Source organism: Geotrypetes seraphini, chromosome 8 (genome assembly GCF_902459505.1).
Source record: "Geotrypetes seraphini chromosome 8, aGeoSer1.1, whole genome shotgun sequence".
Classification (NCBI taxonomy): Eukaryota; Metazoa; Chordata; class Amphibia; order Gymnophiona; family Dermophiidae; genus Geotrypetes; species Geotrypetes seraphini.
The window spans coordinates 1,491,702-1,517,331 of record NC_047091.1 but is presented as its reverse complement, the minus strand read 5'-3'; positions in this window follow the sequence as shown (position 1 = coordinate 1,517,331).

Here is a 25,630-nt window from a genome sequence, read left to right as displayed (position 1 = left end):
CCTATCCATGCCACATCAAAAAGTTTTTTTGTCATATCTTCCACAGAACTTGGCCAATTCTTTTTTTTTAATCTTTATTCATCTTAAAGCTAAAAATAAGTGCAACATATTATACAGACATTTTACACTTTAACAGCACTTAAATCCTATCAACTTATATTTCATGACAAATACATATATCATCACCCCCCTTCTACATATCCAACAATTGCACTCAAATTAAAAGTATTTCCTCACCCTGGACGTTGTGGCAGGGACACTTGGGCTAGGCTGGTGTGACCTACTCAGGGCCCCATGCCACAAGGAATAGAGTTTGTTTGTGACCCGGATCCTGCCAGTGGTTCCCAGGCCCACTGGTGTACTCCTGCTAAGCTTTTCAGTTAGTGCTAAAAAGAACCATACCACACTGGGTTCAAAAGCAAAGCCAATGCTGTATTTAATTGTTTTCGATAATCGAATTCACAGTCAGGTCAGATGGCATAATTGAGCGACATGGATTTACTATGGGGAGATCCTGCCAATCCAACCTGATCAGCTTCTTTGACTGGGTGACGAGGAAGCTGGATGTTGGGGAGCCCCTGGACATTGTGTACTTAGACTTCAGCAAAGCTTTCGATAGCGTACCACATCGCAGGCTGTTGAGCAAAATGAGTTCTATAGGATTGGGTGACACTTTGACAAAATGGGTTGAGAACTGGCTTGGAGGCAGGCGTCAGCGGGTGGTGGTGAATGGCACCCCCTCTGAAATGACGGAGGTGATCAGTGGAGTGCCGCAGGGCTCGGTCTTGGGCCCGATCCTGTTCAATATCTTTATAAGAGACTTGGCAGAAGGGCTTCGAGGTAAAATAACGTTATTCGCAGATGACGCCAAACTATGCAATGTAGTAGAAAGGAGTGCAACGGTCAAAAACTCAATGTCTGACAATATGAAGCACGACCTACTCCTATTGGAGCGCTGGTCTAGGATCTGGCAACTAGGTTTCAATGCCAAAAAATGCAAAGTCATGCACCTTGGCAGCCAAAATCCATGCAAAACTTACACCCTAAATGGCGAGATCCTAGCAAGGACTGTAGCAGAACGGGACTTAGGGGTGATCATCAGTGAAGATATGAAGACTGCCAATCAAGTGGAACAGGCTTCATCTAAGGCTAGACAAATCATAGGGTGTATACGTAGGGGTTTCGTCAATCATAAGCCTGAAGTCATTATGCCATTGTATAGATCCATGGTGAGACCCCATCTGGAATACTGTGTGCAATTCTGGAGGCCTCATTACCGCAAAGATGTGCTGAGACTGGAATCGGTCCAGCGAATGGCCACCCGGATGGTCTCAGGACTCAAGGACCTCCCGTACGAGGAACGGCTGGATAGGTTGCGGCTATACTCTCTCGAGGAACGCAGAGAGAGGGGAGACATGATCGAGACGTTCAAATATCTCACGGGCCGTATCGAGGTGGAAGAAGATATCTTCTTTTTCAAAGGTCCCACGGCTACAAGAGGGCATCCTTGGAAACTCAGGGGAGGTAAGCTGCATGGTGACACCAGAAAGTACTTTTTCACCGAGAGAGTGGTGGATCGCTGGAATGGCCTTCCACTTCAGGTGATTGAGGCCAGCAGCGTGCCCGATTTTAAGACAAAATGGGATCGACATGTGGGTTCTCTTCACAGAGAAAGGTAGGGGAGGGTCATTGAGGTGGGCAGACTGGATGGGCCGTGGCCCTTATCTGCCGTCTATTTCTATGTTTCTATGTTTCTATAACAAAACAGTTGGTGCCCCGGACTAAGCATAGGCCATAAACAAGACTCGGTATTTAAGCTGTGGCACTTCTTATAAACTGAATCAAATTTAGAACAGAAAAAAAATCTTCCTGTTCAAAAATCAGGGCTTTTCCCTGAAGCAGTGCTGGGATAGCAGCCCCACTCTAGATCAACTGACAAGGCTGTTCCCCAGCAAGAAACGTTATGCTGAACAAAGAAACTTTTCCTCCATTCCATTGTTTTATTTCTTTTAAAATGGATTCTAGCAGGTCTGTGTAAATTGTATGCGTCTTGACCGGTGACCCAGTCTCCGGACTGTAATATCACTTTTTTTAGCCGCTTGAAGTGAAGGATCCCTAGCTAGCTGACATAGCTGGGTCACGGTGTATATGAAAAACTCCATCTTAGATCAGTGGGTAGTAAAACTAAAAACAGCAACCTGTGACTCCATTTTACTGCTCTGAGAAATCACGTATGCATGCAGGCCTGTTCTATGTATCTGTCTTAGTGCCTGGTACAGCCAGGAGGCAAAGGAATGTAGATGTTAGCTAGCCATTGATGTATAGATTATAGGATGGATTTATGGTTTTGTTTTTCTCTTTGCTCCTACCTTTTGGTCAGAGCTGGTTTGAACTGGTTAGGATCCTATATAACTTTTGTGTTTGAGATCCTCAGGGTCTTCTGTTTATGCAGCCAGTTCTGCCCAGAAGTCCAGCATATATGCTTGTTTAATAAAAGCCTTTTTAAATCTCTTCAGTCTCTGGCTCAAGTCTCTGCACTACTAAAGGAGGGCCTTATCTTAAAAGGTACCTTCATTTGGCGCAGCCGAACAGGGACTTGATCTACAGACTTGAGCCTGTTTGGCACGATCGTCTCCCTCGGAGGATTTCAAACCTTGCCTCCTACGAGACCCGTAATAGCCGGCATTAACCTGGTGGTTGACCAGGAACGGTTTTCTCGTCGAAGACAACGGATTGCACCTCGAGAAGGAACGAATCGGTGGAGATTTCTGGCTCCTGGTTTTGTTGTGCCGGTACCGGACCTGTCTTGGTAAGTGAGAAGTTGATTCCTTCTCTATCCTGTCTCTATCTCTTCTGTCTAGTAACTTCTTAATCAGTTGTGAAGCACAGAGAGGTATATAGGATTCTGGTTTCTGGAAATTGGAACTTTTGTTGGGTGCATATATAGATTGTATAATATGGGTCAGAACACCATCGAGCCCCTTCAGATCATGCTTAAATATTTTACAACTGCCTTTTCTGGCGATTATGGCGACCCTAAGATTTTTTATTGTTTTCTTCATCCTTATTTTTATTGTTGTCAAAGGCTTAGTATTTGGAATATAATCAACTTTTTGTCATACTTGTCAAATTAAAAAAAAAAAAAACAAAAGCTCTGGGGACACCTGACAAGACACAGAGAACGAGAAATTGGTGATGTTGAGAAATTACCCGGGGAGATGGAAATAGCATTTAGGTTGGAAACCTGGGAAAGGTTGGTAAAGCAAGCCAGCATGATTGTTTTGCCGAAAGTTGCAGACAGGATAGTGTAAGTTGCTTAACAGGGTAAAATGCATGTGGATCAAGACAGAATTAAGAATGTGAGTTCGCACTGATGAACGAGAATAAGGACTGTGATTTTAGATATATGTTGCGTGCAGTGGATTTGTTACAGACAGTGAGTAATTTAAAGAAAGTTGAGCCAGATAGTTTATGTGTTCTCGCAGTTGTCAAAGTGTGTCTGCTGGTAATAAAAAAGAAAAAAAAAGCAACCGTTTGTCAGACATGTGGGGTTTGTGTTGGGCACATCCCTGCCTTTGTATTCCAGTGTTGGGGGATTTAAAGTACAAGACTAACAATGATAGAGGTTAAGTATCCATATTTTTCTGAAAATTGAAATATTTGCTAAACATGGGCTTGATAATTCAAGTTCAAGTTTCAAGTTTTATTATTATCTGATGAATCGCCTATACAAACATTCTAAGCGCTGAACAATTAAAAAAAAAAAAAAAAAAAAAAAAAAAACCATTTTAGAGGACAAACAATTTTAAGACACAAGTACAAAGTTAAATAACAAAGTTTTTAAGAGTTTTATAAAAGAGATAAGATCTTTTTCTTTTCTGATGTAAAGTGGCAGTGCATTCCACGTTTGTGGCGCTGTAACAGAAAACATGTCATTTCTTCTTGTACCCACAATTTTTAAGGAAGGGACAGTTAATAAGTCTTGTGATGATGATCGTAGAGAACGAGGGGCATAATAAGGAATGATCATTCTAGACATGAATTGAGGCTCATTGAAAGCTAGAACTTTAAAAACCAAGAATAATATCTTAAAAGTAATTCGGTGGCTAATAGGTAGCCAGTGGGACTTAATCAATAGCGGTGTAATGTGGTCAACTTTTTTTATTTTTTTTTTTTTTCCCTTTATGAATGAGTTTTATTGATAACGGATGGATTGAGATTACTTCTTTTGTGCTAACAGTCTCCCTTGCTTTCCCGTATTGTGTCTTTATCCTGGTGTTCTTTATGAATTCTTTCTTCCCATGCATGTTTGTATAAAGTGTTATTATCAATCAGATTCTAAATACAATTGGAAACAGAAATACCTTTCAAATAAACTTGGTAGCTCAAACTCCAGAGGAAGGGGGTAGTTATTATGTAAGGACAGTGCAGACTAAAGTAGCTACATCTAGTCTGCAGCAGTGCCCACTCCTCAGAGTGTAGCGGGACCCAGGTGGCAGACAAGGGTTCCAGGTCTGCCTGCAGGGAACATGGCTAAGTGACTTCAGGGGTGGTGTCACGTTAAAATGTCTCTTCTTTGTCTTCGCAGTCATACATACAGAGCTGTTCTGGACCTGTTACAATGAGTCTTTTTCTACCCAGAGAAGGAGGACAATGTTCTGCTTTCAGTAACCTTGAAATGACCTTGCACTTAACATTTAACATGTTTCTTTTTTTCCCCTTTGAATTGACATTGCCATACTTCAGAATACCTCTATATTTAACATTGTACACTGTATCTTACTTTACCTAGTAAGTTTTGCTTATTTTTCAAGATTGAAGCACACCCTAGCAGTTGCGTCCCTGTCTGCCTTATGAATGTAATTGGCAGGGCACCAAGCCAGAGTGATCACATTCTTACGTTTTCTCTTTCGGATGTTCCAATAACCATTAATAGATGCCTTTTATGATTATGTGATTATTATGCCATGTGTTATATCGCACTTTACTTTGCCACTGTGTGCACACAATTATGATTCGTGCTATGATGGACGTTTGTTTTTGTATAACTGTGCATTTCTCTGCAGATCTAAGTTCAGCTCTGAATCCTTGCCAGCTGGAAGAAAAGTTTCACGCCTTTTCTGTTTTCTATGTTTGTTTATGCCCTGTAATCTTTGTGTTGTCTATCTGTTTGGTTTGTGGGGTACCCCGGGGAAACCAACTATACCATTGGCCATTTTTGGAGATTTTTCTCTCCCTTTTTGCATTTTTGTTTTTTTTCCTATCTAAATTGCCTTTCTAGCTGTTCACGCCCACGCTGTCCTCTGGCGCCAGCGTTCCTTCCTCACCTCCTCTGGATCCCCTATCCAACACCACCAACTCATCCTGGACCTTTTGGATGCTATCCTGCTACCCTCCAAAGTTTCTATCATGCACTGCCGGGCCCACCGTCGCCTCCGTGATTTCATCAGCCGCGGTAATGCCTTGGCTGACCGCTCGGCTCGCCAGGCGGCCCTCCAAGGTCCGCCCACACCCCCTCTTCTGTTATCCCTTTCCTCCCCTCAACCTTTCCTTCATTCCCTTTCCCCCCAGTACACTGACCCCGAGCGCAAGTGGGCCACGCAGCAACCTGGCCATTGCACCCTCCCATCCGGATGGATTACTATACCCTCCTGTATGTTCCACAACTCCTGGCCCTCACTGTTGTCCAACGTGCACACGATTTTTCTCATGCCGGTAACCCAGCCCTCCGCACTCTTCTCCAACAGAATTTCTATATCCCGAATCTCTCTCAACTCATCTCCCATGTTCTGCTCCGCTGTGTCATTTGCCTCCGACACAACCCCTCTTCTGTCAGACCCTCCGTTCTTGGTCACCAGCCTATCGGTTCACACCCCATGCAAGTCCTCTCTACAGATTTTACCCACTTGCCCCCCTCCCATGGGTTCCGTTACCTCCTGGTTTTCATTGATTCCCACACTGGGTGGCCAGAGGCCTACCCAGTGTGCACAGAGAAAAGTAGGGAAATAGTAAAGGTTTTACTCCATGACATCATCCCTCGCTATGGCCTGCCCCTAGTGATTGGCAGCGATAATGGCCCCGCCTACATATCACAAGTCACACAAGCTGTCTCTCGGGCTCTGCAAATCACCTGGAAATTACATACGGCCTATCACCCCCAGAGCTCTGGCCAAGTTGAACGCATCAATAGAACTATTAAAACCCTCCTCGGCAAAGCGGCAGAAGAAAGCCGCCTGCCATGGCCCAAACTGATCCCTTCTGTTCTATTTTGCATCCGCTGTACCCCAGGTAAACGCAATCAGTTGTCCCCATTTGAACCGCTGAAACCCCTTTGGACAGGGCCTTTCACTGTCTTACTTGCTTCTCCCACAGCTGTCAAATTGTCCCGCCACGAGTCTTGGATTCACTACAGCCGTGTGAAGCCCGCTGCTGAGTATATTTGTGAAAAAGGGCCTACTGACCTTCAACTGAAAATCACGCGGCTACCCCACACTCTGGAAGAGTAATCACGCACGTCTGATCCGGAGATCTGACAAGATATTTAATATGAACTCTGTTGTATATTTACTGCTTGTGATTTACGTCTTGCCAACATTGTCCATGTCCCCTACCCCTCCCACGCCTGGGTGTGCCCCTTGTGTGGCACTAGTGGACAATGGGGGCAAAACGGAAAATGTTATTAGATTTCAAACTAATTATGAGTGTAAAGGTCAACTAGTGACCCCTGTATATATATATAACAAGGTTGAATATTCTATATGTAATAATGGAGATTCACAGATCTGTTTCGACCCCAAAGCAACTAATAGGGATACTTGGATAGAGGTCAGGTCAGTCTGGGATCAGGGCCCCCTGATTCAACAAACCCTGGTCACTAATCCCCATGTCCCGGCCTCAGTCCTCTTTGATGCTTGCCATGCCATGGACAAGAACCCCACCTTCCTTGGACGTTGTGGTGCCCTAGCATGGAGGAGGGAATATATGCACAATGATAAATACATGTGCCTGGCGGGACAGAAGCCGTCCCACTGTGAAGGTTCTTCCGAACACTACTACTGTAACTACTGGAGATGTGTATCCTGGGCTACTTGGGGTATGACCCGACTGCCTACCACCCGAGCCATATTATCCAAAATGGGTGACTACCTCTGACTGTGGCCTCCAGAACTGTAACCCACTTAACTTCACTATCCTACAGCCGTTTAAATGGAACCTCGATGATAGCCTCCGGAAAGCTCGCTATCTTGTGGGCCTACAGATATATGGTAAGGGCACGGACCCTGGTACTGTCTTGCACATCAAACTCGTTGAGAGACACCGAATTCCTGAACAACACAGCATTGTGTTTCCAGACTTTTATGAACATATGAAACTTGACCAACAAGACTTTGTGCCCTCTGTCACCACCCGCAACCTTTTCATACAGTTCGCTGAAGCCATAGGAGCCACCTTAAATCTGACAAACTGTTATGTCTGCGGGGGCACCCAGCTGGCCCCTGAAAAACTCCATTCTGGCAAAACACTGCATACAGCGTCTCGGACCATCCTTTACCACTCGTGTTGGACACCTGCAGTGCCAATCCTTATGGACTAAAAACAGTACCTCTCAGCCCGGATGGACTTATTGGACCGGAGATCCTAAGTTAAAAATACCCAGACGATGGAATACTACTGGCAATGCTACCACATTAAATGTCTACCTCAACCTGCCTGCTTCTGCCCCTTGGGCTGCACCAGAAGGATACTACTGGATCTGTGGGAAAATGGCATACCCCACTCTACCCTCAAATTGGACTGGCACTTGTGTTCTGGGCACTATCAAACCAGCCTTCTTCCTCCTCCCGTTATCCGAAGGAGAACATCTGGCTGTCCCAGTATTCGATCAACGGGCCCGTTCTGAAAGAAGTTTGGAAATTGGTAAATGGGAAGACACTTGGCCCCCGGAGCGCATCATTGCTGTCTACGGTCCTGCTACTTGGGCTGATGATGGTATGTTTGGGTACCGGACCCCAATCTACATGCTTAACCGCCTCATACGACTGCAGGCGGTTTTAGAAGTTATCACCAATGAAACAGCTAGGGCCCTGGGAGCCTTGGCCAAAGCGAACACTATGATGCGTACCGCCATCTATCAGAACCGACTGGCCTTAGACTATCTATTGGCCGCTGAAGGAGGGGTATGTGGCAAATTCAATCTTTCCAACTGCTGTCTACAACTGGATGATGAAGGATTTGTGGTTGAAGAGGTCATAGACAAGATTACCAGATTAGCTCACGTTCCTGTCCAGACTTGGAAGGGTTTTTCTGCTGATATGTTTGGACTCAACTCACTGACTGATTGGGCCTCCAAACCGGGACTCTTTAAAGCCCTCACCATAATTTTCCTGGTATTCTCTGTCATATTTTGTGTTCTTCCTTGCCTGTTACCATGTTTATTGAAAACCCTTAACCGTACTATTAGGATTACGATTGACAAAAGTACCACCGCCCTAGTCCTGGCCCTTTCCTCCTATCACCCAGTCCCCACCTCTGATACAGATGGCCCTGACCTCCCATAACCCAGCTAGTCAGCTAGCCTACAGAAGAAAAGTTGGGAATGAAGGATCCCTAGCTAGCTGACATAGCTGGGTCACGGTGTATATAAAAAACTCCATCTTAGATCAGTGGGTAGTAAAACTAAAAACAGCAACCTGTGACTCCATTTTACTGCTCTGAGAAATCACGTATGCATGCAGGCCTGTTCTATGTATCTGTCTTAGTGCCTGGTACAGCCAGGAGGCAAAGGAATGTAGATGTTAGCTAGCCATTGATGTATAGATTATAGGATGGATTTATGGTTTTGTTTTTCTCTTTGCTCCTACCTTTTGGTCAGAGCTGGTTTGAACTGGTTAGGATCCTATATAACTTTTGTGTTTGAGATCCTCAGGGTCTTCTGTTTATGCAGCCAGTTCTGCCCAGAAGTCCAGCATATATGCTTGTTTAATAAAAGCCTTTTTAAATCTCTTCAGTCTCTGGCTCAAGTCTCTGCACTACTAAAGGAGGGCCTTATCTTAAAAGGTACCTTCAGAAGTAGAGGGTTAATGCCTCCATAGCTTCCTGCCGCGTATGGATCATAATAAATTTGCTTCAATAAAGATTCTTTCATCATGTTCCAGTCAGCTCTAAATAAAAAATAGGTCTTAAAACTCTGCCTTTTAACAGAGGCTGTTAGGTGACAGGTTTTTTTTTTCCAGATTGTTAAAGACAACACCAGGAGGCCGGGACATGTTCTGACAGGTATACACCTTCCCCTCTCCCCCTTGGCTTTAGCAGGGGGCTGCAAGGGGCTTATCAGCTGTCACCATGACAACCTGGGTGTTGCCCATTAACCATTAACTCAGAATTCCTACTGAAAGTGTTTGTTAAAAACCAGGAAAGAAAAAAATGCAGCCTTTTCTAAGTTGTTTCTGCACTGGTCTTTCTTTAAAAAACAAACAAACCAGGAAAGAATTTGTAAATGGCTTTTGTTTTGTTGATCTACGTGTGCATTGCTCTAACCATGAGCTCTTAAAACCTGTCTTTTAACTTAAAAAAATGGTTAAAATAAAGACACTTCTTTTTCTGGCTACATCATTTCCGGGGTTTTGACTAAATCTGTTTTCGGTAACATCATTAGAAAATGCATTTCCGTCTCATCAGAAAAGCGCTTTTCCGGCTCTTCATTTACCCTATTTCCGCCTACGTGGTCAGAAAAGCGCATTTCCGGCACTTCTTTTACCCTATTTCTGCCTACATCATCAGAATGTACATTTCCGGTAGGGCAGGCACTCCCATTTCCGGTGATGTCATCAGAAAGCGTATTTCCGGGGTCAAACATGCCCCCATTTCTGGTGATGTCATCAGAAAATGCATTTCCGGTGCTGTGGCATGGGCGGGGCATGGGCAGGGCTACCACCATTCATTCCTATGGGAGGGGGCAGGGCATGGGCAGAGAGTGGGAGGGGCATGTGTGGGAGGAAGCATGATGTGGGCGGAGAGTGGGCGGAGATATGGGAAGAGTGAGCGTGGAGTGGGTGGGGCATGGGCATGGTTTGGGTAAAAGTAGGTGGAGAGTAGGTGGGGTTTAGGCAGAGAGTGGGAGTGGTGTGGGTGGAGTGGGTGGGGCTTAACCCGGAAGTGAATGCTGATTAGTTGATCCTTATCTCTGACAGCTATCAATCATTTTGACATGAGGTGTACCCATTATACTACTACTGGATGCCAGATGATCACCCACTGTAACATCAGAAACACTTTCCCTGTTTGTAAGCACTAAGTCCAGTATGATCCCCATCCCACATGAATTCCATTACCAACTGCTAGATCAGCACTCCTTGTAGAGAATCCAGGATCTCCCTACTTCTTGAAGACCCCACAATAGGGATACCCCAATCAACATCCAACATGTTTTTAAAATAATTTTTATTGAGCATAGATAAGAACTAACAATACAAAAAGAATAGCATTATAAATATTAAGCTCAATCAATTTTCAATAACAATCATCAATCCCATCATATGAACCCACTCCCCCACCCTTCTAATCCCCCATCCAATATTTATAACAGATGTATTGAGCATTTACAAAATCTAGCAATACAGAAAGAATATCATTGCAAACATCAAATATTAGGTTCAAACAATTTTCAATATCAATCTCCAAATCTACCCTACCAACCTACACCCCTCACCCATCTAACCCCTTATCTAATAGCCAAAGCAGATGCATTTTAAATATTTACTCATTATATTACTAATTTCTTCTACCCTTTTCCCTTCTCAGGACTGCAAAAAAAAAAAAAAATACTGCTTAAGGCCTTCCTAATAAAACACAACTGCGAGCAGTGGAAACCAATGTATTTAAAAATAGTTGCCAAATTGTAACATTCTGCCCTGTTTCATATCCCAATCAGAAATAGACATAGCCTCCATAAGTAGAAGATGTAAAATTCTAGCTCTCCAGTGACCATAAGTTGTTCCTGCAGAACCTATCCATAAATAGAGAATAGCTTTCAAACCTGAAAGAATCTATTTTACTTTAAATAATTTTTATTGAACAAGAGGAAGTACAATGAGAAATATAAAAGAAATTTGTAACTGTAAAAAACATCAAAGATCAGATTTAAACAATTTAAATTTCAACTACCAATCTCTATCCCACCAACCCATTTCCTACCCATCCTACTACCCACTCAATTTCCAGAGCAATAAATATTTAAATATAATAATTTAAAAAAAATAAATGAATATATCTACCCATATCCCCTTCCAGGACTGCATAATAAGTATATCTAACCATATCCTCTTCCAAGACTGCATTAAAAAAAAAAAAAAAATATTAAGGTCTTCCTAACAAAACACGACTGCGAGAAACTGGAGTCAAAGTTTCTAAAAAGGTTTTCCAAATAATAAGTAAATTTCTACCTTGCTTTGTATCCCAGTCAGAAACGGACATAGCTTCCATGAGTACTAGATATAACATTCATGATCTCCATTGATCATAATTCGGTCCCATAGATCCTATCCATGAATAAAGAATTGCTTTCAATCCTGAATCACCCTTTTTTAAAAATGTTTAAGACTCTTAGGTACTGGATACTGTATATCAAAAAGCCAAAATAAGCTATAACTATTATAATGCCATTTAACATGCCACATGCTACTAACCTTGGAAAAAATCTCTGACCAAAATTTACAAATCAATGGACACTCCCAAAACATATGTGATAGGATGATCACATATGCCTTAGCATGATCACATTTTAAACAAGAACCTACAGAAACAATTGTCGCTCTATAGGCTCGCCAAGGTGCTATACGACAAAGAAATTTATAACCCCAGTGGCGTACCTAGGGTATGTGGCACCCGGGGCCCATCATTTTTTGACACCCTCACATGTAAAAAATATTTTTTTTAATAACCATGAAACGATATAAATGGTCAGAATAGAAACAGGGAGTGAAAATATTCTTTTATTGAACCTCATATATGTAACTATTATTCCAAACATAACATAACATAAATTATGTCTGAATTGTCATGGCATCAGAAGTACATATGGAGTAGTTGCAGGTGATGCTTGGGACAGTTCTGATTGTGTTAGTTCGGTTTTATGTGTTTTTTGAATAGAAGGGTTTTTATTTCTTTTTTGAAGGTTTTGTAGTCTGTGGTCGAGGTCAATAGGTTGTAGAGTTGGGGTGGAGTGTTGCAGCTCGAATGGCTAGGAGGTTGTCGAACAGTTTTTTTCTTTTGACGTTTTTGGTTGGAGGGTATGTGAATGGTGTACGAGTTCTCCTATGTTTGGTTGAGGTGGATTTAATTATTTAGCTGAAGAAATTAGTTTCCCCCCCCATTCCACACACATTAATTCTCTTCCATTTTTGTTCCCATTCTAAAAAACACTGATAAGTTCCCAGAAAAAAAAATACATTAAAATAAGAAGTGAAAACAAAGGCCCCTACAGATGATAACATAACATAAGAATAACCTAACTGGGTCAGACCAATGGTCCATCATGCCCAATAGCCCATTCTCATGGTAACCAATCCAGGTCACTAGTACCTGGTCAAAACTCAAAGAGTAGCAACATTCCATGCCACCGATCCAGGGCAAGCAGACACTTCCCCCATGTCTTAATAACAGACTATGGACTTTTCCTCCAGTAATTTGTCCAAACCTTTCTTAAAACCAGCTAAGCTATCTGCTTTTACCATAATTTCTGGCCACTTCATTTTTAAGCTTAGATCTTTCCTTCCAAACAGAGACCTTGCTAGATGTCAAATACAGCACAAGGGAACTTCACACAGACTTAGCTGTGCAGGAAATGTGAATCTCCTCATACACCCACCTATAGTGCAAAAATGTGCAAAGGTCTGTTTTTTTCTTTCAATCACTACATAGCCTAATGCCACACAAGCAGCACTGTTACAAAAGGTCAATGCTAAGGTTAACAAAGTTTCCTTCCTTGGACCACAAGGAGATACTGACAAACCGCTGGAAGAGATCCCAAAACAACTACCCAGGCACAACACCCAAAGACCCACTCAGTGTGTGAACCAGTTGAGTGGAGTGGACTAAATGGGGGGGTGAAATGGGTCCGGAGTTTGCTCAGCAGAATTTCCCAGACCACCTCTTCCTCTCAACACATTGACACACTGCCACCACCACCACCACCACTAGGAACACCTCACCGGGTAGGCCAGCAATGCTTATAAACTTTATAAAACACATTATTATATTTTTTTATAAAGCACATATTTTAACTGAACTCTGACATCCTCAGCCTTTCCATTCACAAAAATAGAAGGAAGAAAAGTTCCCATTTCCTGCTGTCTCATGTCCCCAGCCATGTTCTGCAGACCCTTCAAAAGTCTGACCAAATCCTCGTTTCACTTGCATTATAAAGTACTGAGGATGCCATCTCTCCCCAATCCCAGGTCCTAAAGTCTAAGACAGTAGCGCAAACTAATGCTGCCCGATTCAAGGAAAAAAATATATATATATTTTATTGCAAAAACTTTTTTATTGGTCCAAAGCACAATCAAAAAAACCCACCAGACACAAAAAATAACAGAGACCACTTTTTGATACCATAAAACCCTCCCCCCCACCCAAAAAAAAAATAAAATAAAGGGGAAATAAATAAATAAATAAATAATAAAAGGCATAAAGCAGTAGAAGAGTACTTAGCACACACCATACTAAAATGAACCTCACAATCACATTCAATACATTGCTACGAGCATACCCGGTCAAAGAGGCCCAGAAAGGCTCCCAAGTAATTTGTAATTGATGGCCCTTCACAGAGTCCAAATCAGTAACATCACAACATTCCATCCTCAATTGATAAATCATCAAGGATCTCCATTGTGCCAAAGTAGGAGGATGAACATCCAGCCAATGAACTAAAATAGCTTTTTTCCCAAACAATAAGGCACGCTTCAAGAAAAAACGTAAGCCTCTCGGAACTGGATGTGTCAAGGCCGAAGTCGTGAAGAGCATCTTTGGATGAGGCAAGCATCGAGTATTCCAAAGTTGAGCAATGTGATGATGTAGAATCTTCCAAAAACGCAAAATAACAGGACAAAAATAAAACATATGTCCCAAAGTTGCATTTAGTCCCCCACATTTAGGACAACAAGAATCCTGACGAAGCGCAGCTCGATATGCTCTGGCAGGTGAAATATAAACCCTCATAAGCAATTTATATTGCAATTCAAGTAAAGAAATAGAAAACCAGGACTGCCTAAAAGACTTCAATGTTCCTTTAAACAATTCTGCAGAAATAACAGTCCCCAAATCAACAGACCAACGCTCACTCAAAGAAACAATATATATATTTTAATTCGATTCAGCCTATTGAATTGGTTTTTCAATTCGATTTTCCTGCCCAATTGGGTGTTTTTTTTCAAACATCCTGGTGGGTTTTATAGCTTTTTCACCCCCTTTGGCTTCTCCTAACCACACTGGCGCTGTGGTGTAAATAAAATAAAGAAACAAAAAGGATTTTTCCTCTCTCTGTTAAATCCTAGTTCACGTTTGCGGTCTAACACCAGCTCTGGCAGGATACACATTTCAAATCTGACATATTGTAATCACAAAACAGAAAATAAAATTAATTTTTCTACCTTTTGTTGTCTGGTTATTTTTCAAATCTGGTTGGTCCCAGGCTTTGGTTGTCTTCTGATAACTTGCTTGCCAGGGTCTCCTTCTTTCTTCATGCTAACCATCCATCTGCCATCTCTGTCCTCCCTTTCCATTTCCCTTCCCTCCCCAGGAAGTCTGGTATCTTTCCTTTTTTTCATCTCCCTCCACAGATCCACCTTTTCTTAACTACCCTTTCATCCGGCATCTCTCCCTCCTTCCCCACCACCCCAGGGCCCACCATCTCTCCCTTTCTTTTCCCAATTACCCTCCTATCCAGTATCTCTATCCCTCCTCCACACCATCCCTTGTGTCCAATTTCTCTCCCTTTCTGTTCCTTCCCTCCCTAAATCCCATGGTCCATCATCTCTCTCCCTCTCCTCTATTTTCAGACCCATTATTTCTTCCCCCCCAAAGTCTGGCATATGCACGTCTCTTTGAACACCCCCTTCCCTCTGTGTACTTTTACACCAGGGTCCCCACAAAGGCCTGTCCCCCCCTTGAAGGCCTGCAACCCCCTTGAAGACCTGCACCCCCCTTTGAAGGCCTGCACCCAGCCCCTTGTAGGCCTGTTCCCCCCCTTAAAGGCCTGTCCCACCCCCTTGTAGGCCTGTCCCCCCCTTGTAGGCCTGTCCCCCCCTTAAAGGACTGCCTGCCTTTCCCCCCCCTTGAAGGCCTGCCTGCCTGTCCCCCCCAAAAGCCTCTCCCCCAATGAAGGCTTGTCCCCCCCTTGAAGGCCTGCACCCCCCTGAAGGCCTGCACCCACCCCCGAAGGCCTGTCCCACCCCTTGAAGGGCTGTCCCACCCCCTTGTAGGCCTGTCCCTCCCTTAAAGGCCTGCCTGCCTGTTCCCCCCTTGAAGGCCTGCACCCCCCGAAGGCCTGTCCCCCCCCTTGAAGGCCTGTCCCACCTCCTTGTAGGCCTGTCCCCCCCTTAAAGGCCTGCCTGCCTGTCCCCCCCTTGAAGGCCTGCACCCCCCCCGAAGGCCTGTCCCCCCCTTGAAGGCCTGTACCACCCCCTTGTAGGCCTGTCCCCCCCTTAAAGGCCTGCCTGCCTGTCCCCCCCTTGAAGGCCTGTACCCCCCGAAGGCCTGAACCCCCCCCCGAAGACCTGCACCCCCCCGAAGGCCTGAACCCCCTTGTAGGCCTGTCCCCCCCCTTAAAAGCCTGCCTGCCTGTCCCCTCCTTGAAGGCCTGCCTGCCTGTCTCCCCCCCAGAAAGCCTGTCTCCCCCCCTTTAAGGCCTGCATCTCCCCCTGAAGGCCTGCCTGCCCGCCCACCCCGAAGGACCGTTCGCCCCCCTCCCCCCCACCCCGACATCCGGTTCTTCCTCTCTGGCCTCCTCGCACCATTTAGAATAGGGAAGCAGCCTGCAGCAAGATCGCGATGTCAGCGATCTTGAGCTGCTTGTGCTGTCCTCCGCCGCGGACTCGCCCCCCTCCTCTGACGTCAGTGGAGGGGGCGGGACCGCGGCGGAAGACAGCACGAAGCAGCGCAAGATCGCTGACATCGCGATCTTGCAGGCTGCTTCGCTACTCTAAATGGCGGGGAAGAACCAGACATCGGGGTGGGGGGAACGGACGCCGGAACATCCCTTCAGGGCTTGCACCCGGGGCGGACCGCCTCCCCTTAGTACGCCACTGTATAACCCATCTCAAAATAAGTGATGTCAGGTAAAAGACCATGTAATAAAGATAAAAATCTTTTGAGATGAGCACCTTGTAAATTTATCTTCAATTCAACATTCCAATCTTGGGCCACTTTGTCATAATCCATATTTGGAGAAAATTCCAGCATTGAATGTCTACGAGAAAGGTGAGTGTAGTCTCTTTCCACAGGATGTAATAATCTCCAAGGATCAACTAAGTCTAATACTGAACATAAAAAAGGAACTCCTTTATGCAAAATAGAAGTCTGCTGTCCCGGAGAAGATCTATCAAGAGAGGGATCCAATACTTGAGTCAAATCCCCAGCCAAAATAAGAGGTTTAGAATTCAATGCAATCTGTGTAAAAGATTGGAAAAAAGTATGCTCATAGATAGTGGGAGCATATACCACCAATATGTTAAAAGAAAAAGAACTCAAAGCTACCTGTAATAAAAGAAAGGAACCACAAGAATCTTTACACAACAACTTGGTATGGCATTGTAAGCATTTACTAATTAAGATGACTACTCCTCCCTTTTTACAATTAGTGAAGGAACAATAAACTTCTCCCACCCAACCAGTTTTAAGTTTCATATGTTCTATATCAGACAATTTTGTTTCTTGTAGACAAGTTATGTCTATTTTCTGACGATGGATATAAGAGTGTAATTTAGCACGTTTAATTACTGAATTTATTCCTGAAACATTCCAAGATGCAATTCGCAGTGATGAGGATGATGTAACTACCATCATCCCAAATGAAAAAAGATATCTTTTGCAATAAAACAAAATAGAAACAGCCCTTCCCCCAGATGTAAACTTGAGCCACAGTCATGCAAGTAGGAAATATACATATATAATAAAACAAAATCCAAAAAACAGAACAGGGTAAATTATGAAAAAAATGAAAAACCCATATAAATAACCAAATCTAAAAATATGCAGTCCTGGAAGCCCACCCAACCTTCCCAACTTCCAAACCCTCCCCTCTCCCAACTCCCCTCCCTCCCCATATCCTCCACTGCATCTTTGATTTCCCTATCAATTAGACAGGAAATCAGTGAGTCAAAGTCACAAAGATGAAACCTGTCTCCAGGTCCCAACTAGCCCAACAAAAAACTCATGGACCATATATTAATAAATTAATAAACAAGTAAATAATACACAATAGTTATGACAATAAATAAATAAATTAACATATGATGAAATATATCTAGATAAGCTTGTATGAGTCAGACGTTCAAATACTTGAAGGGTATTAACGTAGAACAAAATCTTTTCCAGAGAAAGAAAAATGGTAAAACCAGAGGACATAATGTGAGGTTGAGGGGTGGTAGATTCAGGGGCAATGTTAGGAAATTCTACTTTACGGAGAGGGTAGTGGATGCCTGGAATGCGCTCCCGAGAGAGGTAGTGGAGAGTAAAACTGTGACTGAGTTCAAAGAAGCGTGGGATGAACACAGAAGATTTAGAATCAGAAAATAATATTAAATATTGAACTAGGCCAGTTACTGGGCAGACTTGCACGGTCTGTGTCTGTGTATGGCCGTTTGGAGGAGGATGGACAGGGGAGGGCTTCAATGGCTGGGAGGGTGTAGATGGGCTGGAGTAAGTCTTAACAGAGATTTCGGCAGTTGGAACCCAAGCACAGTACCGGGTAAAGCTTTGGATTCTTGCCCAGAAATAGCTAAGAAGAAAAAATTAAGTTCAAGAAAATTTTATTGGTTTTAGAAAGCATAACAATACAAAAAACAAAAAGAGAGCTTCCAATGAAGCACAGGTTAAGCCGAGTGATGACACTCATCAAGTATATCTAATTTCAAATGAGAGGTGGTAGTAGCAGAAAATATAAGAGCAGAAAACATTATAACAATCATCAATGTATGCCAGTGGTTCCTAAACCTGTCCTGGGGTACCCCCAGCCAGTCAGGTTTTCAAGTTATCCCTAATGAATATGCATGAGAGAGATTTGCATATAATGGAAGTGACAGGTATGCAAATCTCTCTCATGCATATTCATTAGGGATATCTTGAAAACCTGACTGGCTGGGGGGGTTCCCCAGGACAGGTTTGGGAACCACTGATGTATGCAAATCATAAATAAGTATGGAAACGAAATATACAAACAACTAAGAGGAATGAGGAAAGTATGTCAAGAAAGAAAGGGTATTACACATTCAATGCTAATATCAGTATGAGTAGGTATGTTATAGTATTAGCAGACATTAATATGCCAATATGATATGATACAGCAGACAAAATAAACACACGTGTCAACCAGAAAACTATAAGTAAAGATCTGAATGTTGGTCAAGGGTCTAATTGCTGAAATTTGCCAAAATTGACCAAGTTTTGTCAAACGTTGTTATCGAGTTATGGCGTTCAGCCATATGTCGTTCAAATTTACTGTGGAGACAAACGGAGTTCCACCATTGATTGAAATCTAATTTAGTAAAATCTTTCCAATTATGTAAAATGAGTATCAATGAGTATCTCCTTGATACACAAGCACTGATTGAAGCTAAGTAATCTTTCAATACTAATTGTTCAGTAACAGCTAAACTGGAAATGTTAGAAACTTTTTTCAGCAAGGTCTCAATCATATGAAATAGTGTAGATGAACATAATAAGAGTTGATAGAACACAGTAACAAGTTAATAAATGATAATATGAGTTTTTAGAATATTTATTATTCATTAAAAAGGATATAATACACGATTTAAACTAGGAATAAGGCCAATGATTGGAGCAAAGGAGCAGCGTAACCACGCCGATAAGTTCAGTCTGTGAATACGACTGTGCGTGGGCTCCGGTACTGAGGCCTCTTCCTATACACACTTTGAATGAATAGTTGAATGCACTCTTTCATATATATGGGAATAGTGTGAGCAATATTATTTTGTAAGAATCAATGAGTGTCAAAAGGCGTTCATGATTCACAGATAAATGAGCAGTGAGTGCAGTGGGTCCCAGAATTAAAATATCAAACGAGAGGGGATCAGTGAGAGAGAACATTTTGGCAATCGTGCGCCAAATTGGATTCCAAAAGCTCTGCAATTGAGGGCATTCAAAAATCATATGCCGCAAGGATCCCTCAGAAGATTTGCAGGTCCAGCAGGAATTATCCGAGGACTTCGTTATTTTAGCAGTTTTAACAGGAGTCCAGAAGGCTCTATGATAAAGGAAAAGAGCCGTTTGTCTATGGGAGGCTGAATGGAGGGATTTAAATAATCTGGGCCATAACGCCAATCAGGTATGCTCGGTGAGAGGGGATTGTAACAACGAATCCCATTTAGATATGGATTCAATAAGGAAAGGATGGGATTTTTCCTGCATATATTTGTACCAATTGGAGCATTGACCTTTGGAAACAGAGAATAATTGTATCTTGGAATGTAAGTCTGGGACATTATGTAAAGATGCAGGAGATGGGAACCTCGCAGTAAGACAATGATGCAGTTGTATCCAATTGAAATATTGAGTGGGAGGGATATGGAATTTAGCCATGATGTCAGAGAAGGTAATCCATTCATCCGCGTTAATAAAATGAGCAATAGTCCAGATACCATGTTGTTGCCAGGATTTCCAAATTATCACTGAATTGTCAATTTTGAGTTTGGGATTATGCCAAATCGGTGCTGATAGTGAATCAGCTAGCTTGTTCTCAGAGATGGAATCAATATGATGGAGCGCCTGCCAGGTACTAAGTAATATCGGATTGCATTTGGCCTCTGAAGGCAAAGGAACGGCAGGCGCATGTTGCATGAAATATGTATCTAGTAAAGTATGTTCTACGGATAACCACGTGGGCGGTGTGTTTAACAAGACAAGGTTCGACCATAGGGAGCCTTGAGATAGCAGAAAAGCATAATGGTATTCATGGAAACTCGGGAAGTTGACACCCCCCTGGTCTCGTGGACATTTTAATTTACGCAATATGATCCGGGGTTGTTTGCTTTGCCATAGGAAAGACGATAGGAGACGTTCTATACGAGAGTAGACGGTGGAAGGAAGAAGAAAGGGAAGCATATTGAGAATATGATTTATTTTGGGGGTTATCATCATTCGTATTGTAGAGAGTCTGCCCCACCAAGATAAGTTAAGAGGAGACCACCTAGAGGTGCATGAGTTAATGAGGGAGAAGATAAAATCAGAATTTAATTTTAATGTGGAATCAATAGAAGGTCCGAAGAATAAACCTAGATATTTAATTTTGGTAGGGGACCATATGAAATCAAAATTGTTGGAATCAGTTTGAACATCAATGCAATTTAGCGGAAGTATTTCCGATTTATTGATATTCAATTTATAACCTGAAATAGTGGAGTACTGTAGAATTTGTTCAAGAACAGGAGAAAGAGATTCCGGGGAAACATAAAGAAGAATATCGTCCGCATATGCCGAGAGTTTAACTGAGAATTGGCCAGATTGGAAGCCACTAATTCTATGGTCATTTCTAATAGCCGCTAATAATGGTTCCAGGGCAAGATTAAAAAGTAATGGGGAAAGAGGGCATCCCTGTCTTGTACCGCGGGATGGAAAGAAAGGTTGTGAAATATTACCGTTGATCATAATCCGTGTCGTCGGGTGGGAATAGAGAACTTTGATCATATCAATAAATGGAGCAGGGAATCCATACCATCGGAGAATATGGAAGAGAAAATTCCATTCCAGGCAATCAAAGGCTTTTTCGGCGTCGAGGGCCATTATCAAGAGTCTATCCGAGTGTGATGTAGTGTGGTGAATGATATGGGACAAAAGGCGGATATTGTTGGAGGAGTAACGATTATGAATAAAACCCGATTGATCAGGGGAGATAAGAGAAGGAAGAACAGATTGGAGACGAGAAGCAAGGATTTTAGCAAAGAGTTTAGCATCCACATTGATTAGAGAGATAGGTCTATAGTTTTTGACATCTTGGGGGTCTTTTCCGGGTTTGGGAAACACAATGAGGATAGCCTCTGTAAGGAGCCTGAAGAGGTGCTTTGACTACATAGAAACTGAAAGAAAGGAAGCTATGCGGCAAGAGACTAGGGAGAAAGGCTTTGTAAAACTCGACAGTAAGTCCATCGGGGCCTGGAGATTTATTCGACTTTAAGGAGGTGAAGGCATCTGCGAGTTCCTGAGCAGAAAAGGGAGAAGAAAGCGGAGAAGTCTAGTGAGGCGAGAGTGAAGGATGAGGAAAAGATAGAAAGGAGTTAAGATGAGGGATATTTTTTCCCGATCTTATTTCCTTTGTTGTGTTTTGCAGAAGCCTGATCGGTCGGGACACACCCTGATGTAGCCTATCGGTGAAACGCTGGCCTTCGTTGGTGTGCCAATCAGCAGAAGATAAGTTGATTTTTCCTCTATCAGTTTTGTATTTATTAGTGAAGCACAGTTTTAAGCTCAAGTGCCCAGTATTTATTGAAGGTTTTTTTGCCAGTGAGGTTACCGCTTGGCCACCTTTTACTATCCACCTTTGTGGAGGTGGGAGGGCCTGTTCTGAGGCTTTTTCCTTCATTTTTTATCTGGTATAGAGCCTTTACTGTTCTTACACTATACTTTTGAACATCATACTAGTCTACATTGAAAGTGTTTACTATTGCATACGTTTGGTTTTCAATACATCTGAGTTTTTTTGTACCTAGCATATGTGACACCTGGGGCCCATCATTTTTTGGCACCCCCCCCCATCTGTACGTAAAACATGATTTTTAGTAACAAGCTACATGTCACACATGAGTACCTAGGAAAAGGCAGCATCTTACATATGCAGTGAGCAGTACAACATCAATACATCCATTGTAAAACTAAACAAGCCAGACTAGTACAGATCAATCCTACACCGTCAATCCTAACAGAAAACCATATCTTTCGAACACACAGAACACAGAAAATACCTTCGCCTAGTATGGAATATGTCATCAGAAACTAACCCCTCCCTCTTTTACAAAACTGTAGTGTGGATTTTAGCCACGGTGGTAACAGCTCTGACGCTCATAAAACTCTGAGCATCAGAGCTGCTACCCCCAAGGCTGGTGCTAAAAAACGCTCCACATCTGCTCTCTTCTCTCTCCCCTTCTCTCCACTTCCATCATCTGCCCCTTCTCTCTCTTTCCCCCCTCCTTCCATCATCTGCCCTCTTCTCTCTCCCCACTTCCATCATCTACCTCTTCTCTCTCTTTCCCCCACTTCCATCATCTCCCTCTTCTCTCTCCCCCTTCTCTCCACTTCCATCATCTGCCCCTTCTCTCTCTTTCCCCCACTTCCATCATCTGCCCTCTTCTCTCTCTCCCTTCTCTCCACTTCCATCATCTGCCCCTTCTCTCTCTTTCCCCCACTTCCATCATCTGTCCCCTTCTCTCAATCTCTCCATCCACCAGGCCCATCTTTCTCCTTCACCTTTCCGATTTTGGCAACAAGATCAGCAAGGCCCCCCCCCCCGCAACAGCACTGAGCGGCATCGGTGCCCCCCCTCCGCCACGGCACTCAGCGGCATCGGCGCACCTCCTGTCCCGCGACAGCACTCAAGTTCGACCTCCTTCTCCTAGCATCAGCAGAACTTCAGATCGGCAACAGGTGCTCAGTCAAAAGCTTCCCCTGACTCAGCTTCCTGTTTCCGCCCAGGCAGTTCAGTCAGGGGAAGCTTTTCACTGAGCACCTGTTGCCGATCTGAAGTTCTGCTGATGCCGGGAGAAGGAGGCCGAACTTGAGTGCTGTCGCGGGACAGGGGGAGCGCAAATGCCGCTGAGTGCCGTTGCAGCCCAGGAATTTTCCAGACCTGTCTGGCTGTGTACCCCCCCTAAGGCTGCACCCGGGGTGGACCGTCGCCTCCGTCCCCCCCCTTTGTACGCCACTGCTTCCATACACCATCAGCTCCTTCCATCCACTGTCTGCCCTCTCTCTCTGTCCCTTCCATCCACTGTCTGCCCTTTCTCTCTGCCCTTTCCATCCACTTTCTGCCCTCTCCCTGTTCCATCTGGTATCTTCCCTCTTTTTATGCTCCTTCCATAAACTGTCTATCCTGTGCCCCATCTCTCCTTCGTACATGATTGATTTCAGCTCTGCCACCTCTCCATTTTTCTCTCTCTGTCACCACCCCCTCCCCTATGCTCTGGCATCTCTCTGTTTTCCTTTCTTTCCTTCCCATCCCAAGGTCTGGCATCTCTGTCCCTTCCCTGATTACCTAGTATCTCTCTCCCTCCCCTTCCATGCTCTGACATCTCCTCCTTCCTTTTCCCTTGGTCTGGCATATCTTCCTCCTTCCCTGGCATCTCTCCCTCCCTCTTTTCCCTCCATGCCCTGGCATCTCTTCCTCCCTCTCTTCCCTCATCTTCCTTCCCCCTCTCTTTCTCCCTCCAGTTGGGTGCAGCAATTCTCTCCCCCTCTGTTCCCTTTCCTCCTTCTGTCACCCCGTCCTCGGTTGGCAGTGCAGCCCTTAAGCGGGTGCTCCAAGGCCTGGCGTCATAGAAACCAGACGGCAGATAAAGGCCAAATGGCCCATTTAGTCTGCCCATCCGCAGTAAACATTATCTCTTTCTCTCTCTGTTGTTTATGGCTTCTATCAGTTGTTCAGTTATCTTGATAATCTCCTGTTTGTGCACTTTCACATCTTCATCCTCAGTGGTGGTGTTGCAGCTCTCGGTTGACCCCTTAATGCCATCAGTTGCATTGTGAACAACAGTTGTTTGTGGTTCCTTTACTCCATTTGTCTTCTTGTTCAATAGACTCTTGGCAGCTGAGAAATTCTGGGACACCAACATAGTTGTGAGAATTGCACCCTTTTGCTTTCTTCTGGCATTGAACATAAGAACATAAGAATTGCCGCTGCTGGGTCAGACCAGTGGTCCATCATGTCCAGCAGTCCGCTCACGCGGTGGACCTCCGGTCAAAGACCAGCGCCCTGAGACTGGTCCTACCTGCGTGCATTCCGGTTCAGCAGGAACTTGTCTAACTTGGTAGATTCAGGGGCAATGTTAGGAAATTCTACTTTACGGAGAGGGTAGTGGATGCCTGGAATGCGCTCCCGAGAGAGGTGGTGGAGAGTAAAACTGTGACTGAGTTCAAAGAAGCGTGGGATGAACACAGAAGATTTAGAATCAGAAAATAATATTAAATATTGAACTAGGCCAGTTACTGGGCAGACTTGCACGGTCTGTGTCTGTGTATGGCCGTTTGGTGGAGGATGGGCAGGGGAGGGCTTCAATGGCTGGGAGGGTGTAGATGGGCTGGACAGAGATTTAGGCAGTTGGAACCCAAGCACAGTACCGGGTAAAGCTTTGGATTCTTGCCCAGAAATAGCTAAGAAGAAAAACTAAAATTAAAAAAAAAAAAAAAAAAATTTAAATTGAATCAGGTTGGGCAGACTGGATGGACCATTCGGGTCTTTATCTGCCGTCATCTACTATGTTACTATGTTAACTTTGTCTTGAATTCCTGGAGGGTGTTTTCTCCTATGACAGACTCTGGAAGAGCGTTCCAGTTTTCTACCACGTTGGTACAGAATCTATCCCCTTTCAATTTTAGAGAGTTCCCTCTTGTTCTCCCTACCTTGGAGAGGGTGAATAACCTGTCTTTATCTACTAACTCTATTCCCTTTCTCAGACATTCTACTGTCTCTTGTCTGTGCATCATGGAGTCCTGGAGGCTAAAATCTTAACTTTCAGGGAAACAGTACAAGCAACATGTTCTTGACGAACAAGGGAGAGAGGGGAAAAAGTACAATATTTGATAGAAAATAAGACAAATAGGGGGAAAATCAATAGGGAGGGGGATGCAGAAAAGTTAAGAGTGATCTGAGGTTAGTGTTTAAAAGCAAAGTCCAAGTTTGGTGAGCTAACAGTCAAAACCATCTTTAAAAGAAAGCATTTCAACTTGCTCTTAAATCGATCTAGGATGCGTTCCTCTCTTATGTGAATTAGAGAGTTGCATGGGGACAGAAATCTCGCCCATCCCCACCCGTCCCCACAAGTATCCTGTCCATCCCTGCCAGTCCCCGATAGAATCCCCTCCATCCCTGCCCATCCCCGTCAGAATCCCCTCCATCCCCACCCGTCCCCATAAGGAATCCCCTCCTTCCCCGCCCGACCCCATGAGGAATCTCCTCTGTCCTCGCCCGTCCCCCCCATAAAAAGCAGCAATTACTTCTGACAGTTGGGTTTTTTTTTAAGTTTTAGTTTATTTAAACCAACAATAAAATACAATATAAACAAATAACAGTGAACAGAAATAAGAGATGCATACATCAATGGAAAGAATTAGAATAGACATTAGGTCATGTGATTGTAGGGTCGACCATTTCTTGTTAAAAGAAATAAGAGTTGGATTTTTTGGCAATGTAAAG